At 42.8% G+C, this 18,478-nt stretch overlaps 1 long non-coding RNA gene across 1 annotated transcript; it reads left to right on the top strand.

Moving 5' to 3' along the window:
* Positions 1–5,358: 5,358 nt before the first annotated feature.
* Positions 5,359–8,634, top strand: LOC123165318 (uncharacterized). Its single transcript, XR_006482929.1, has 2 exons — positions 5,359–7,936; positions 8,001–8,634. It is a non-coding gene; the product is annotated as an uncharacterized lncRNA (long non-coding RNA).
* Positions 8,635–18,478: the final 9,844 nt, after the last annotated feature.

Raw genomic sequence — 18,478 nt, 5'->3', positions numbered from 1 at the left:
CCCGCGTATATACATACCAACTCATGACTCAGGGCTGCAAACGGGTGTCTTTGAGATTCAACAAGTTCCGGTCATAATGTCACTGTAATAATCACACAATATGAGTGTACGTTATGCATAAATACACTGTAATTTTAGAAGTTCCAGTGCTAATTGACTGTAAGTTTTGTGTATCTAGACTTTAGCACTTAAGATATCACTATGAGTAGACTGCAAGTTACCAGAATGGCAGTCTAATTATCACTGTATTTTTCTCCCGAGTGATTGTAAGTGGACTGTACGTTGATAAGTACAGCAAAGAAGCGAGAGACGCGGGGTTTACGAAGCTTTACCAAAAAAAAAGTGGACTGTACGTTGATGGCAGACCTACAGAGGATACGTTGATGGATCAGTAGGCTTTTTTCGGCTGTGGTAATGCGATACCTGTAGCTCACATATGTTTGAAACCGGGTCCAACCCGATTAGGATTGACCTTCTAGCGTTGACATACATACAACGGAGATACACAAAAAAGGAACACACAAACTTGACTGATGTTCAATTGATTTTCAGTCAAACGTCAAATAGACACTCCCTTGTATAATGCAGCAAAAATACTATAGCAATTGCTACAGTATACAAAGGGGGGCTAGGGTGGCCAGTTGGGCTGGATCCGCCCCTGCCCTTGGGGGTTAGAGCATCTACAGCCGAACCCTTTACTTCCCCCTCAAAGTCTAAAACCCTCACTCGGTCGGAAAAAACCTGATTCAACCGGACCCCTGTTTTCCATCCTAAACATCTGCATTGACCGGCATACCTCAAACTCGTCTCAAATCTGAGGGCAACATGAGGACGCTGGTCACGCCCGGACAGCCCGCTGGATGCCCACACGGTCCCACTCTTGCAGCTGACTTGGCTAGAAGACCGTTGCTGCAACTGCGCCATCATGCCCCCATCGGAAGGAAACGCCGGAGCTAGGTGCGCCGGGTCCGGAGCTCGCCCGCACCGCCTACACGAGTTGGCCGAGGCTGCTCGCGCTCGTCTCCTATGGCTGCCGCGCTGCGCCCTTGCCGGAGCACGGCATGGCTGATGTGCTCTGGCCGCCGTGCTATCCGCGCTTGAGCTGGCCACCTTGCTCACGTCCATGCGTGCAGGCCGCCATCGCTGCAGCCGCGTGCGGGCTGCCGTGCTCGAGTCTGAGCATTGTCTGGGTAGTGTATGGGCAGTGTCTGTGTTGTGTCTGGGCATTGTATGGGCAGTGTCTATCTTGTGTCTGGGCATTGTCTGGGTCGTGCGCGTCGGCGCTACCGTGCCGCACCAGGGCTAGAGCTCATGCTCGCTAGGGACGGAGCGCGCCGGGGCGGGCCGCGGCTGAGCCGGAGCTCGCAGCTGCCGTGACCGCTGTGCTCGGGACAGGGCTGCTCTGCTAGTGTGCGCAGCCGCGGGCGTGAGCAATCGAAGCCGCGGGCCGTGCGGGCGTGCTAGCCGTGCGCGGAGCCGGGCTGGCCGCGTGTAGCCTGTAGCGTGCTGGCCGTGCGTGGAGCCGGCCTGGCTGTGCACGCAGCAAGCTGGCCGGTGCGGCGTGATGGCCGCGCGCAGTCGTCGCCGCCGCCTCATGCATGCGTGCTGACCTCGAGTTGGTCGCCGCGTGTGTGCTTGGCCAAGCGCTGCCGCGTGTGTTGGCCAAGGCCGCTCGCGCCCGTGCCCGTGGTGCGTTCAGCGGCGGGTGGCTAGCTTCGTTGATAAGCTAGCTAGTGCGCTTGATGGTTGTGTGCCATTGCTTGTAATCAATCGAAGGATTTGATCCAACTTTGCTGCTGCTGGTGCGCAAGGAAGTGAGGAGTCGCCGTGGACGACGCACATAAGCTGTTTGTTGACATGTCTGGCAAATGAGGAAGATGATTATGAGGGATGTGGACAAATGAGAGGAAATATAATGGGCCAAAACGGACACGCCCGGTCAGTGACCGGGCGCGTCCGTGGGCGTTTAAGAGATCAAATTTGTGCAGCCCGGCTGTAGATGATCTTACAACCGTTGGGGACTGACCATGATACCCCTTGGGGACTGACTCCAAGACAGTCGACTGAAAACCATACTTGGGTCAGTCAACTGACCACAACTTATTTCAGTCGATTTGTGTACTAGGTAGCCAGGTTTTCTTGGGTCGTAGTGTATCGCCGTGCGTGCTACTCTTATCACCAACTAATCAAGTAAAGCTGCGTTGCTGAAACAACGAAGCCATTATTCTTTAATCTCACACACCGTTTCAGAGGCAAGCTGTGTTGTGATTGGTTGTACTACGCACGTACAAGATGAAGTGAGCTGAGCCTGAGTGGACGAGAAGGGATTAGATCCAACATTGATTGGTTCATGGAACGAGTTGGTAATAAGTATGTACAGGAAAATTGCTAGTACATGCTCTCAGCTGACCACAATAATCCTCTAGTACATGAATTCGTGCTTGAAATTGCGTGTTTTTATAATATGCAAAAATATATAATAGTGTATTTTTTGCAAAAAAAAGAAAGAAGAAAAACCTATGAAGAAATGAATTGGCGGCATTGGTATTGACCACAAAGAAAAAATAAAAATAAATACAACAAAAATAATGAAGTTTCCTAAGAATGAATTAGCGGGATTGGTATTACCCTTTAAAAAGAAAGAAATGAAAAAAAATTAAAAAAATGACAAAAGTTTTCTAATTTAATAATAAATTATTGGCACTGGTACTACCCTTTAAAAAGAAATAAAATAGTAATAAAAATTGCACACAATTTACCCAGAATTTGTGTTTTTATAATATGAAAAAATAAGTATATAGTAGTGGATTTTTTTGCAAAAACAAATTTCCTAAGAAGTAATGAATTTGTGGCATTGCTACTATCCTTAAGGCTAAAGAAAATGAAATGAAAATTAAAAAAAATCAAAATAAAAAACTTCTCTAAGGAAGAATGAATTAGTGACATTGATATTACCATTTAAGAAGAAAGAAAATAAAAAATAAAACAAATAATGACAAAATTTGCATACAATTCACACTAAAATTGCATCATTTTTACATTATGCAAGAATAAACATGTAATAGTGGAATTTTTGCAAAAAGAAGTTTTTCCAATATGAAATAAATTGGTGTCATTGGTATTACCAATAAAGGAGAGAGGAAATGGAAAAAACTAAATCAAATAATGAATTTTTTTGAACTAAATTTACTCAATTTTTTTGCTTTATATAATATGCAGGAATAAGCATATGGCATTAGTATTACCCTTAAAGAATAAAGAAAATGAAACAAAAACTAAAAAAACCAAAATAATGAAGTTTTCTAAGAAAAAAATAAATTGGTGGCATTGGTATTACCCTCTAAAAAGAAAGAAAATAAAACAAACTAAGATAAATAATGGTAAAATTTGCAAACCATTTACACAAAACACGTCTTTTATAATAAGCAAGAATAAGCATGTATTATTAGAATTTTCCAAAAAAATGTTATTTAAGATTGGCATTGGTATTACACTTGATAAAGGAAAGGAAATGAAACAAAAGCTAAAACATAATAAAATGGAAGTTCTCGGAGAAAGAATTAACTAGTCGCATCGGTACTTACCTAACATCTTAAAAATAATTTGCACACTAATTAAAAATAATTTCCATGTATACATTCCGATAAATCTTGAGTGGACATGCAGCCACGCGGGGTCATTATCAAGACCGATTGTTTCCGCGCGATTCGTGCAGCTCTAATACATCGAGCCTGTATAATAAATTCCATCCACCGTATACAATTAATACAACTCTTGTATACTTCTGACCTTGCCAGGAGATGGCCTAGAAGGCAGACTCGCGCATTGAAGACGTGCGTTGATTAACATGTCAGTCTAAATGGCCAGCTGCACCACAATAACTACACTATCCATGGTACTTGATTAGAAGATGGCCGCGGAGCATGTCGTTTGGAGCGTTAACTACATTGAAAGCATGCAGCCTGTCCATAATCACACTAGCTCTCTCCATCCAACATTGTTCAATTTGGAAAATGAGGTTTTTTAGTTTCGGACTACTGACTTAAAACTCTTACATGCATCAATTTTTTGACTAAAAAATCACTTAACTCCATTCTTCATAGTTAACTTGAATCATAAAAAATAGAATCTGATTTTTAAATGCAACGTTGATACAAAATCAGAATGTCAATTAAAAGATCAGGCAAAATTCTACAGAAAGGGTTAAAATACTTTTACATAACTTATAGGATATTTGAGATATCACCAATATTAGAGAATGATTTTTTTATGGCTTCGGTTTTGATCTCAGCTTCACAAGCATACATGTTAACCAAAAATTACGGTTCCCATTTTTGAACAAATTAGAGACATCAAAACCAACTCCACAGATTTCTAATTGAACTTACAATATGAAAATATCTACGAGATGCATTTAATTACCTGAATATATGGGAGAAAGTTTGTCATGGTTGCAGCTAAATTTGTGTGCTTAGTCGATGTATTAGTAATATGTTAATCGGTAAATTAGGACTAACCATCATACAAGTGTGTTTAATCAGTGTGCCAGTTATTAGCCATGTAATATCTTGGGCTAATTAGCATATGAGTATTACCATACACTAAACCATCCAGTTTATCATGAAACAGATGCTATGAATAAAGTTCTTGTACTAGCATTATTCCATTGATGCATCTGCCAATTGATGGGTGACACATTAATACATAGACTCTGCCAGCTAATAACAATTGCCATAAGAAAAGTCTGCAATGCAAGGGGACGAACAGGTTGGATATACGTCAGCACGTTTATGCGTATACCCAAGTAAAACGCAGGATCAAGTCCAGTGTCCATATGCTAACCTGTGTATCTCTGTTTCTACCGAAGTCATTTCCCCTGTTCTTCTGCTCTCCACAGGACGCAGATTGAAAATGAGCTACAGTGCACACCACGAGGTACTTATGGTGGCTGCCCCACGTCCAGAGCATTGACGACGGTTCAATTATGCGCATCCACCGAAGGACGGGGAGTTAATCCATCTCCCGGACCGGGCTTTTTTGTTTTTCTCGTCTGATTCATTGAACGTGGGCTATGCTGCTGGCCCACCGCCGGGACCTATAACACACGTATTCGTGCGATGTGTGAATTCACGCGGCGCGTATTGCAAAAGTGCTAATAAAAGTAGCAATCGTAGCGCGTTGCCGGACGACCGGGATAACGGCAGCGCGTAGCCGCATGTCCCAAAAATTCACGTCCTATACATTCATCTTATACTCCATGTTCAAATAACAAAACACCAAAGTTGGAGATTAATCGTCTCTCAACACATCAAAAATAACTTGCATCTTATATCGATGTTGTCATCTCCCCCAACACGCACATGCGTGTGCGCATACAAAAAGTGACACACACACGCACGCACGCACACACACACGCACACAAGAAAAACTGAAAAATAAAAATAATAGAAGAGACATAGAAAACACATTCAGACTTTATATGTTGACACGATAGAGAAATTCATAAAAATATCTTCAAATTCAAACTAAAACAAGCTTGCCGGATTTATCTTAATTATTCTTCACTAGCATGCTCCATTAATGCTCTCAGCAGCCGCGTCACCCAACCAGATGGAAACGCGCGGACGGACGGTCGGCCCGACCCTTTTTCCTCGCACGGTCGCGCCAGATGGGTGAGAAGCCCACTTCGTTATCCATTTCTCTTCCACACCCTGACGGCAACCACCACTTCCCAACTCACGCAACCACCACTCTCGATTCAACCCGACCAGATCGCCGACGAGGGTTTGTGCGGCGGCCTGCCTGTGAATCTCGGCGGCATGGCGATAGATCGAAAAGCGGTGGCCCTCGAGGATGCGGGGCGCGGAAGGGGGAGGAGCAGAGCCGTCGCAGTGCTGTTCGAGGAGGCTGGGCGTGGAGGAAGAAAGCATCTGCGGCGCTGACGCCGACGCTACCGCGCTTCACGGACGTCAACCAGGAGGTGGACGAGGCCCCGCGGCTCGCAGCCGAGCTGTTCGCCGACGGGGACGCCGTCTTCTTCGTGCGGCGCCGATGGTGATCTACTCGCCGGGATTCACCCCGAGCCCAAGCTGCTCGTCGGCGGGGACGCCGTCTTCCTCGTGCGGCGCCGATGGGGAACTACTTGCTGGGAAGTATTCCGCCGCCTCCCAATAGCCGCCGAGCTTTGTTCATGCGTATGTGCCGGAGGCCCTCTGGAGACCGCTCCTCTGCTTCGTGCTCCTCCGGCACCCGATGCCATGGAACTGAACTCAAGGTCTCATTCCCTTACTACCCATGTGTTTTTTTCCTCCCTCGTAATACGTGTGTTGTGTGTTCATGCATACGGGAGCTGAGCCATGATTTTTGTTGGATCAATCATCTGAGTACAGCTTTCAACCTGTAAATTTTCCTTTTGGCTTTAGAATTGGTGTGGATAATTTGTAGTTGCCATGGGCATTTTCCATTGATGGCAAGTTTACATGTTTGATATGCGCCCCCACTGTATTTGTGCCATGTTGTTTGCTTAGGGAGAACAATTTTTGCCATGGCACATTCATACAGTTTGCCATCTTTGCAAAGAAGAGCTGTTCTGGTCAACCATCTTACAGTTTTCAGAGGTGTCATGGCAATTTTCAACCCACATTTACCATGGTAAATTCCAATCTGTAGGTTTGGTTTAGCACAGGTACAATCTTTAGCTGCGCTGGACCAATCCCGGTACGCACTGACGGCAGATGGATTTGTAACACTTTTTGCCAATGCAAAATTTGCAAGTAACATGGCAACTTATAGTAATTTTTATCTAAAAAACATGTGTGAATTTTCCATGGCAAAAAAATATTCATCTAAAAGAAAGAAATTTGCCATGGGCCGTATAGTGAATTTGCCATGGCAAAATTCCAAAATAATATGGTAAATTTTAGTATTTTTTATCAAAAAAGTGCGTGAATTTGCCATGGCAAAATTATTTGTCTAGAAGAAAGAAATTTGTCATGGCAACATTTTAATGACTTTTTGCCTTCATAAAAAATTGTTTTTTGCCATGGCAAGTGTTGTTTTTTTGGTGACAAATCCATTTGTTTGCCATGACAATTTTACCTTTTTGACATGGTAAATTTACCTATATTGCCACGGCAATATAGGTCCTTCAAATGAAAAATAAAGATGGCAAATTTTTGTTTTATTTTGGCATGGCAATTTTTGCTATATTGGCATGGCAAATTTATCTTTAACGCCATGGTAATTTCTTTTTAACCTCATTTTTTCTGTGAAAAATTTACTTTCTATATTGCCATGACAACTTTTACCTTTTTGACATGGCAAGTTTACCTATATTGCCACAGCAATATAGGTCCTTCAAATGGAAAAAATAAAGGATGTCAATTTTTTCTTTCAATTTGCCATGGCAATTTTTCCTATATTGACATGGAAAATTTATCTATAACACCATGGCAATTTGTGTTTTAACCTCTTTCTTTTCTCTGTGAAAATTTACTTTTCATTTTGCCATGGCATTTTTTACCTTTTTTAACATGGCAAGTTTACCTATATTGCCACGACAAGTCTTAACCATTACATACATGTCAATATAATCGCTATGTCAATTTTTTTCATGCCAAATTAACTTGATGGTACTATGGCAATTTACTCTAATTTTCTTGAAATTTTACTTTACATATGATCCATGGCAATTTTCACTTTTTTCATCTTTCATGGGGACTGCGGTAAATTACTTTAAGAAACATGGCTATTACTACCCAAAAAATATATGGTACACTTTTTGTGTGTGTTATACATGATGATTTTTTTATACACATTCTTTTTGTGTCTTCATGCATATATTAAAAGTGGCTAGGGAACGATGGAGCCACGGTGGCTGAGAACGAGAGTATGACGACAGTGCTAATTCCTCTATGCCTCTCCATGTTGTGTTGTGGTAATACTCCCCACCCCTCTCTCATTTGATTTTAGTAATACTGTGCTTACTCATCTCATTGCAGGCTCTCCAAAACGGGGGAGAGGCTCGGAGTTGTGGCCAAGCAATGAATTGGTTCAGACGTCTATAGCTTGAACTCTTTTTGTGTGTGTGTGTGGGAGATCTTGAACTACGATGTGTGCACATTTAGTTTGTACTCATGCCCTATGAGCTTGTACGAATTAACCAAAAAAACTCTTTAGCAAATAACAGAACTGAATAGAGCTATAGTCGTAGCAAGTTGTTGTGCAAAGATTGATTTTATAGTGCAATCTCTGGACAGTGTTAGATAAGTATGTTTCTATCTGGTGACTTGGTTAGAATTATGTTTACTCATGATTATTTTGCATATACCAAGGTAGTTGAGCCTTCAAGCTCTATTCCACCGGGCCCTCATAATCTAACCTCTCCCTCGTTCATTTCATCGTGTTTTTCAGCTTTGCATCGCACTTCTTTGACAAATTGGAGAGCAGAAGTCTTGCCAATTACCATTGCCTTAGCTTGCTTGCCATAAGAACCTCTCATAGGAAAAATAGGTGGATGCCATACTTATTTGTAGTACTGCTCATGATACAACGTTGTTCACCTCATCATCATTTTTTTCTTAGAAGAGCTCACCGTTGTGTTTTTCCCAATAAAATGCATCTTGGGCACCAATATATCAGCATTGTAAAGCTATATGAGATCTATGCAGAAGGAAAGCATGCCTATAACTCATGTCTGATGATGTGCGGTTGAAAGAAAGAGCTGAGAAGTTAGAGAGCTGGAGGAACAATGAGAAGCTACCAGATTTGTTGATAATTGAGATGTCGCCAGATTTGTTGGTATTCTTTGGATCTTGGGAGTTACTGTGTCTATTAAGAGAAGTAGTTGGCGAGTTATTGGCATGATGACTTCAATCTCTTCATTCGTTTTGTTCTGCTACAAGATCCGGTTTCTACAACCCTGTGGATTAGAGGTGAAGGATTGGAGGCGATAGTCATGCATGGCATGGGATGCTGCCCCCAACCGATGTTTCTACACCGACTACTAGATCTTGTCGTTCACGATGAGTGGATAGCTGTTGCGGTCTTCAAAGCCGTGTATGGCGTTTGCAGATGTCTCTATCCCTTACTTTTTGTTAATTTTATCTTTTAATATTCCGGTGGATGACGAGCAAGCGGAGGAAGACGACGACCAATATGATTTCAATGTAATTTTATTTTTGACAAGTCATTATATGTCTTGTTGTACTTTGATTATATTTTCTAATGTTTTTCTTTATAAATACTAGATATGAGATGCTCTTGGGTGCCTTTTTCCAATACAAATGGGAACAACCCTATTCCAATGACCTGATAACCTCAACATTGGTATGAACACTACCTAACCTATCGTTCCCACAAAAGCACTACACCAAGCGTCAACACCAATAACCCATAGGAAGATTCGCCAGGAGACTTCACGCCCCAACAACATTTGTAGGTTTGGTCAATTTTAACATGGTCCCTTCTTACCTTCTCTTTTCACATGAGAGGTAAGTAAAACTACTCTTTCGGTTTACTGTTTGTGTCCTGGGTCCCCCCCCCCCCCCCCCCCCCCCCCCCCCCGGGTGCCGCGTACTTCAGAAAAATTAATAAGGGTAAGAATCGTAGTTCAGTTCCCATTTTTTGATTTGAATGTTAGTTGTGCATGTTTAGCAAATTGTTGGGTGAATTGAAAGGTGCAGCGCTAGCTAGCTCAAGCAACGAAGATACCTGTCATGGTGCCCACTATTGTTTCAGTCAAAGTTGTTGAGCTCTTTACTTGCATTTATGTAAAGTAATACTCCCATCCGTCCGAAAAAGCTTGTCCTTCAAATAGATGTATCTAGCACCAAGTTAGTGCTAGATACATCCATTTGAGGGACAAGCTTTTTCAGACGGAGGGAGTACACATTAGACAATACTAGGCCTGAGAGGTGGAATGGACGACGCCTGTCAAAATCATACATGGATGAGCCCCAACCTACAGTAATCAAAGGCCTAAGACTAAACAAGTTTACGAATATTAAAGCGATCGGCCGGACACGACTTGGCAGGTGCGTGCCCCCGCAATTTGATGCCCCTACGAATTTCCCTTTTGCCAGTCCCATTTAGTTCTTTACGGGAAAAAGGCCGACTAAGCTAGCAAGTGGAAACAGTGCTACAAAATATTTAGGATCAACAGCTGTAAGCATGTTTTTGGGTGGAATTTAGGAAGATCCGGGCATGCAAAAGACACGAGCTAGGAAGAGTCTTCAATATTATCACCAACAAATACTAGGCCAAAGGCCAATCTATCCCCGACGCGTACATGATAATTCAATCATCTGAGCACTTTCTTTGTTCATAAGCACATGTCGTTTTATACATCAACGGTCTCCAAATTTTTCATCAATATACTTTTATTTGTATATGTTAGTAGAAAATATATATAAATATGTTATGAAGGCATTTTCCATAACAAATCTAAACTAAAAATTAACACTTGCTATACCAATGTGAATGTATGGTTTGAACTATTTTGAAGTCAAAGCTATATATACATATGATTGTATACTTTCTGGGATGACATGTATTCTATCTTCAAACAAAGGTAATATATTCTTGGACAATGATTGAAATCATTGATAACTCTAATTTTGCTCGAATTAAAGCTATAATTTTTTGTTGATCTCATTGGCCCATTTAGGCATGATAAAGGTTATTTGGAAGTAAGAATGACCATTTCACCCCTGAGAACATTTGAGCAACCACAGGCTATACATGTTTTGTTGTTCAAAGCCTTTATGGATGCACTCAAAAGCTAAATTTTAGTATCATGAGCTAAGAAGAGTAAAATATTGCACTGAAATTTAATCCAATTTTTTTGAAAGTGTCAACCGAAATTATGTGGGGCAAAATATAAACATCCGTACTCTATCTGCCTTAGTTTAGATTGTGTTCACGGTGGGCTTTGATTCTATTGAATGTTGCTGCTTGTCTCCTCCCCTCATGAAGCTTCTAAAGCGCTGAAATAAGCACTTGAGTTTTCCTTGGCCTGCGCGTAAACCAGTACGGACGCCTATCATTGGGAGAACCAAAAACGTAGACCGTGACGAGCTAGCACGAACAACGATGGTTGCTTTCCCCGTGCCTACTATTCCCTCATACTCTTGATATGTATTTCTAGTTCGCCTTCTACCTTTTCAGTATGTTGTGGACTGCAACCTATTTGCTATTCCAAAACTGCAAAAGACACGGTACATTCAAAGTTGTTGTGCTCTTTACTTACATTTACATCGTATGAAACTTTCAGGTACAAAATCGTGCACGGAAGATTTTGTTGTGATTGTCTCCCTGTTGTATGCGTGGCCGGTATCTGCTTCCGCCAGTGGATCCCACTTGTACAGAAATGATTATTCAAATTGTTCCTAAGAGGCGTTTTCCACCAAAAAAACATTAAACTGCTAATGACTAACGTAGGCGATCTGTGTAGGGAACCTAACGCAGGAAGTAAATAAAATGAAACCGCCTCTAAAACTCGTTGGCCGGTTCTCGAAATGAAACCGGCTCTAATAACTCCAGCCCACATGCATTTTTGAGTACTATAAACAGCCTCTACCAAGTTAAATAACAACATACGTCAACACTTTCTCTTCTCTCTCTCCTCGATTCTCCTTCCTCCCTATTCCTTTCCTTGCCTTCACCGAGTGCAGCTTCCCAAACCCTAGCACCGTCGCCGCCGTCACCTCCACCTCCACAACCATTAGTGCCACCACCACGCGCCAGCAGTCGCTGCCAACCAAGGCTGTCATGGCACTTATGGCGTGCCTCCATTGAACCTAGTCGACATGGTGGTTCGGTCAGACCCCATCCTCCGTAGGCCCTATACGGTGGTTGCCATGGTGACAACGAGCTAGATGGCTCCGTAGTATTGGCTAGCATATTGAGGAAGGAGTAGGCCGCTGCCGCCGACCTCCATTGAGGCCTCCACTAGACCCGGACCCCGATATCGCGCATGTTATTACCACCCTTCGTGTCGACGGTATTGGTTTCAAGTTTAGATTAATTATGTCTATGTTGAGGTTAATTAGGTGAGTATTTTAATTTGAGTATAGTCATGTCTATAAGATAAATTAGTCAAGTCCACTTTTCCATGCATGTTTCTTTTGAATCCTACATGTTTATTATAATTATTAACTTAGAATATAATATCTCGCGTGTTCAATTCTTACATTTCTCACGCAATTTCGCATGACGCGGGGTATCACCGCAGGCAAAAGACTAAATGTATCATAACTTTTTAAACTTTATTCGAGCTAGATGGGCTAAAAGCTTTTGTTGATACAAAGCAGGCAAAGCTCAAGCTCAAGAACAAGATACCTGATGTTTGGAACCAAGAGATCTCAGACAGTCAAGTGATAAGTTGGGAAGGGGTGCCATACTAATAGTATAGGAAAGAAAAGCAAGGCAAGTGTTGATGACTCTCGATTGAAAGGTAAAGAGAAGGATGCACAAAACACAGTTTGTGATCTTCTAAACTAGAAGTGCAAACGATCTCGGCAGCACAAAAACCACTCTTAGTGGTCATACCAATCTATTTGTGTTTTTTGTGTGTGTGTGAGGAATAATGATCTTTTTGTGTTACTCATCGTGTGACATAATTAGAACCGTTAAGACACGACTTTCCTTGGCAATTTTTTAGAGAAAAGGCCAGAGCCCGACTTTATAAATAAAGCCACCATGCAGAGTCATAACAAACCACACGGGCCAACATCCCAACATGACCAAAGTATCAACGGCAACAAAACCAAGCTAAAGTATAACGTGCATGGCTCCCAGGCCAGTACACGGCGCCCAGGCCAGAGACTCAAAAACAGCGAAATCAGGGCCAACAACTCCTAACTGCCGGCTTGAGCTCGAGGAAGGGAGGTAGCAGTAGCCCGAATCTTGGACATCATGACATCGGAAGCATCTCGGTCCTCCTCCTTAGTCAATAATCTCCACTGCTGCAAGAATACGCAAGTTTTAAATAAGCAATCAAGAGGTTTAACAAGAAAGACATGTTCAATGGTAAACTTGTTCCTAGTCATCCAAAGAGTTCAGCACACCGCTGCCAATCCCACCCAGAACAATCTTCTCTGGGCCCCAACCAGGTTAGAGGCCAGAAGACGAAGGTCTGAGAAGGAAGTGGGTCTCCAAGAAACATGTAGCCACGATCTGATACAACACCAAAAGAGTTTAGCCAAAACACAGTTGAAGAAGATATGGGTCATGTCCTCTCGCTGCCCGCAAAGGGCTCAACAATCAGAGCCAGGCCCATTACATTTACGGATTTGGTCACCAGCCGGCAACCGCCCACGGGAAGCCTGCCATAAGAAAATCTTGATCTTTGGAGGAATGCGGGCCCTCCATATCCACTTGAATTTGGAAGTGTTCGATCCAGAAATCAGCTTGTCATATAGGGATTTAACAGAGAACCGACCAGACGAAGAGTGGGGCCAAGCCACCGAGTCCTCCTCCTTCGAGAGCATAGGGAAGTGGGCAACGAGACGCTGCCAATCGACCAACTCTTCAGGAGACAGAGAACGCCGCAGTTGAAGGTCCCAGTTATTGGCAGAGAGCTTAGAGATTGAGATCTCAGGGTCAGGGCAGTAAGAGAAAAGAACTGGGAAAGAAACCGCAAGCGTGGTCGAGCCGCACCATCAGTCAAACTAAAATCTAGTGGATTTGCCATTAAGCACAACAAATTTGACTAGACCTTGGAAAACGGGCCTAAGTTTGACAAGGTCTTTCCAGAACTGAGAGGCGCCCGTGGCACAGGCAAACATGGGGCTAGAGGAAGGGAAGTATTTGGCCTTGAGAATGTTGTACCAAAAGGGGCTTGTCCGTGGTGGACATGATCTTCCACCACCATTTGATGATCAGTCACTTGTTCATGACTAGAGTATTGATAGTGCCCAGCCCCCCAAGGCTCTTGGGTCTGCAAATGTGCTCCCATTTGACCATGCGATATTTTCGCTTGTTGTCAGCCGCGTTCTAATAGAAGGAACCTCTATGTTTATCAAACCTAACGTGTGTACCATTAGTGAGAAGATAAAAACCCATCACAAACATAGGGAGGGATGAGAGACAAGCATTAATCAGCGCAATTTTTCCTTGCTCAGTGAATATGTTGTGGACATGTTGTGGACGCAATATAAACTCACAAGAAAAATAACACTGCAGGCAAAAGACTAAATGCAAGTCCTGGAGCCCGTCACGGAAGGTCCCTCTTCTCCTCCCCACCTCACTCTCCCACTCTCTTCTGCTCGTTTTGTTTCTTCTCCCCACCTCACGGCAGCAGGTCCCTCTTCTCCAGGTCGGGACGCGTCGGATTGGAGCGAGATACCGACGACGCAGCTCTCAATCCTGCCCCGCCGGGAGTCCCGGGCTGTGTACGCGAGGTAGGAGGTGATGCCGCCGACTAAGGTAATCCATTAAGCTGCATGATGTACGGGTTCAGCAAGGACTTTACTTTTTTGGGGGTGTTTTGCCTCCTCTGAATGATGGCAGTATTTTTGAACTCCCATCATCGTTGTTGATGGCAGTATTTTCGAACTGCCACCATACTACGGTTAATTTAATTGATGTTGCGTCCTCTGAATTTTGAGTGCCCTTGTTGGTTAGTGCAGCTAGGCTATAGGCATAATGGTGGTTGGAACCGAACGACCATATATGCATAGACGCACTGTCGGTGTTTAGTCCAGCTAGCTAGCTTGTTTGTACACTAGTACTCCCTCCGTTCCTAAATACGAGACCTTTTAGAGATTCTACTATGAATTACATACAGAGCAAAATAAGTGAATCTACACTTTAAAATAGGACTATACACATCCGTATATAGTTCATAGTGGAATCTCTAAATGGTCTTATATTTAGGAACAGAGGGAGTATATTGCAAGTTAGCCAGATGGCTCTATACCCTTGTGGCTGCATGCCATCAAGATTAATTGCGGCAAATTATCATTATTTTCCTTTCTCGTGGATGGGAAGGACGCAAGCTATATATGGCTAGCTAGTTCTCTTGGCACTAAACTATTACTCCTATAGGTGCCGGTACTAGTTGAATGTTTCCCAGGAAATAACTAGAATACGTTCTGGTGCGCCGGCCTATATCTAGACGAAAAAAAATAAAAAAACCATGGTTCGTTCAAAATAGGAGAAACATAGACTGAACAAATTAACTTTCTAGTCTGTACAAAATATAGAAGATGCATGTTTTGTCACGAATGTCTGTCATGCTGCATAATACTCTTAATTATTCGTCATTGTTGACATGCATGCCAATTAATCTGTGCAGGATGGTGGTCGATGTGAAATAAGCTGCTTGATGTGAAATAAGCTTAAGCTCAAAGCAACCTGGCTCCTGACTTGGTTAATTTCTAACATGTCTAGTTTGTGTTGTAATGCTGGTTTTTCTTTTACCAAAGAGAAATGAGGTCCATTTTGTTGCTGCTAACACATTTTGTACTGTGTATTTACCTAATACAACCTCCGTCCCAAATTACTTGTCGTAAATTTGTCTAGATAAGTATGTTTCTAACACTAAAACATGTCTAGATACGGATGTTATGGAGGGAGTAGTACAATAAGCTTAAGCCTTGATGTGAAATAAGCTTAGGCTGAAGGCAAGATCCTTTTCCTCCCTAGATTATTTATCATTGCAATGTTTTGCATGATGCACTCGAAACCATTAAATCTGTACCCATCGCCATGTTGCTTCTTAGCAAATTTGTTTGTTTGGTGTTGCACTTGGATTAGCCCATCGCAGTTGCATATCCTACTCCAAGTATGAGCACTATTTTCTCTTGTGATGACCTGCCTATTATGTTGCACTAGGTAGTGTTTTCTTTAGAATAGTATTCTCATGCTTGAATGCCTGATTGGTGGTAAAAAAAATCTAAGATAAGTCCAGCTTGTGATGTAATCCTTGTTTAATTAGCAAAGAGATAAATGGGGTTCAGTCTTTTACTGCTAGCACATTTGTATTTATTTGCTTAATAGTACAATAAGCTTAAGCTTTATGTGAAATGAGCCTAAACTCAAAGCAAGCTGCCTGGTGACTTTTGGTAAAAAAAAAATAGCATGTCTATTTTTTAATGTGGTTTCCTCACGCCTTGTTGCTCTGTTCGTGTTCCTGCTGCAGGCATACCCCTGGATCCATGTGGTGTTGGAGATGCAGCCTCCAACTTGGGGCCATACATATGGACGCTCAACTGAATGAACCTGGGACAATGACCCTCCGGTGCTCCCTCGACCTCCAAGGTTACATGCCCTGGATCCATGCCCGCCTTCTTCCGCCACTACCTCACCAGCTTTGACTCTTAAGGTACGACCTCTTTCAATTCTCCCCGTCCATCTGTCGAGCGTCAAAGAGTGTGATTGATTTGCGATTTGTTCGATTCCAAGCAGCATGAAAGCAATATGATTTACTAGGTTAAAAAAATCTTGGCACATTTCCCCCCTGATGTTCTAATCTTGAATAGATGCCATGATCTGCCCATCAAGTGTTTAATTTCTGGGTTTTACACCACAACTTGGACTGTTAACATGTTTGCTAGAGTAAAGGCTGCAACTATTTGGTAGATGAATGTTAGGGGCATATATGATTGTAAATTACTAAACTTATTTTCAGTCTGTAACGTCCTTACTAGACACGATCACTAGTTCTTGGCATCCATTCTAGATTTTGTTGAATTTGTGGAGTGAACCATGAAATTTTTATGTTCAGGAGCTATGTTCTGTAATATATACTCCCTCCGTCCGAAAAAACTTATCCCTCAAATGGATGTATGTAGCACCAAGTTAGTGCTACATACATCCATTTGAGGGGCAAGCTTGGGACAAGTTTTCCCGGATGGAGGGAGTACCTTTTAGTACATCTATGGTCTGTAATGGAATTTCTGTTCTGAAGGTTTGAGCTGTAGTACAATTTCTTTGCCCGGGATGAATATGATCTGCTCCAGTCGTAATCCATTCGCATGGTACAACAGGCAGTCTCCATGGACGAAGTCGATGAGTAGGACCACCCTGACATGTTTGGCCTGACGCTTGAGCTCCACGATGACATCGTCCAGTCCGTCCTTACGAGGTTGTCCACCCCGACCATGACGATGCCCCACACAAGGTGTCTCCCACCCAATATCCTTTTTTTCAAGTTATCGATGCTTTGTTTCTAGACGCCTGTAGCCATGTACAATGCACTCGCTGTTCAAAGTGGACTAGTTGCTAGATCCAGCCCAGTTACTATTGTTTGTCAAAGCATACATGGTCTTGTTGTTCACTGAATGAATCCAAAGAATGTGTCAATTTCCTCTGTAAAAATGGTCGCTTCTCTCCTAGTGTCTCTAGTTTTCTGCGATGAGATGTGGCTTCATCGTGTAGGTTCTGGCTGGTAGAAATTGTGCAGGTTCCATGGTGCCAAGTGGCCTCTGGCCTAATGCTCTGCTGGAACTCCAGTACCAAGTAGATGTTGCTGCTATAGCACTCAACTTAAGTGATTTGCGTTTGACAAAACTCATGTGATGCTACATCATGGTCCTTGTGTGGTTAGGATCACGTGCATACTGGCTTACTGATATAAGCTGGACCTCTATTTTTACTTGAACTAGCTGGATCAGCTATGCTTCTTCATTTTCTAATCTGCCCGTCGTGTATATGGTGTTACTTTCCAGGAAAACCGAAGTAGTCCGGCGGTGGCTGCGAATGCTATTGTGGCTGGGAAGACTACCTCGGCTTCCCCAACATCATAATGACAGCTGTTAGGCTGCAACCGTGGCGCCTTCTTTGGTTCTGGTAAGTCCCTGGTCTCCCCCCATCTTCATGTGCCCTGAGATGGTCTGGCCATCGAGGCAATGATTTAGTGTCCAGTTATGTGGTCATGTTGTCTGTGGCGGTGATCTCCCGGCCACCACAATCTCATGGTCATGAGAAGTTTGGCTATTTTTCTGTGAAGACATGGAAGTTGTAATTGTCAAGGCAGAAGTATTGTATGTCAGTGTAGTTGTTGCCTTATGGGAAGGAGGGGTTGTATGTAGAGCTGTTGTAGGCAACATTCTTATTTTTTATACTTGCTTTCTAGCCAGTGTAGTATTGCGTTGTACCCTTGTAATTATGAAGTCTAGCAAATAATTGAACTTTGAATGATGTGCTATATATTGCAGCAAAACCACCAAGACAAACTGTGTTGTCTTTGGCTTGTAGGTACACGAGTTATTGTGCTCCTAGAACTCGTTCATTTGCAGCCACCTGACTCGTCGTGTGTTTGTTGGAAACTGTCTGTTTGCTTACTGTAGCAATGATCAACTTTGCCTAGCACCCGACTCCATGTTTAGTTAGTTTTGATTTTTTTCGAAAAGGGGGATCTCCCCGGCCTCTGCACCAGATTGATGCATACGGCCATCTTATTAACCGAATAAAAAGGTTCCAACAAGGTCTCAAAGTCTCCAACTGAAAAAAGTGAAAAAAAAGCTCACACAGA

This window comes from Triticum aestivum, chromosome 7D, assembly GCF_018294505.1.
Source record: "Triticum aestivum cultivar Chinese Spring chromosome 7D, IWGSC CS RefSeq v2.1, whole genome shotgun sequence".
NCBI classification, from domain to species: Eukaryota; Viridiplantae; Streptophyta; class Magnoliopsida; order Poales; family Poaceae; genus Triticum; species Triticum aestivum.
Note: the sequence above shows the minus strand (reverse complement) of the source record. Positions and strands in the feature narration are given on the sequence as shown.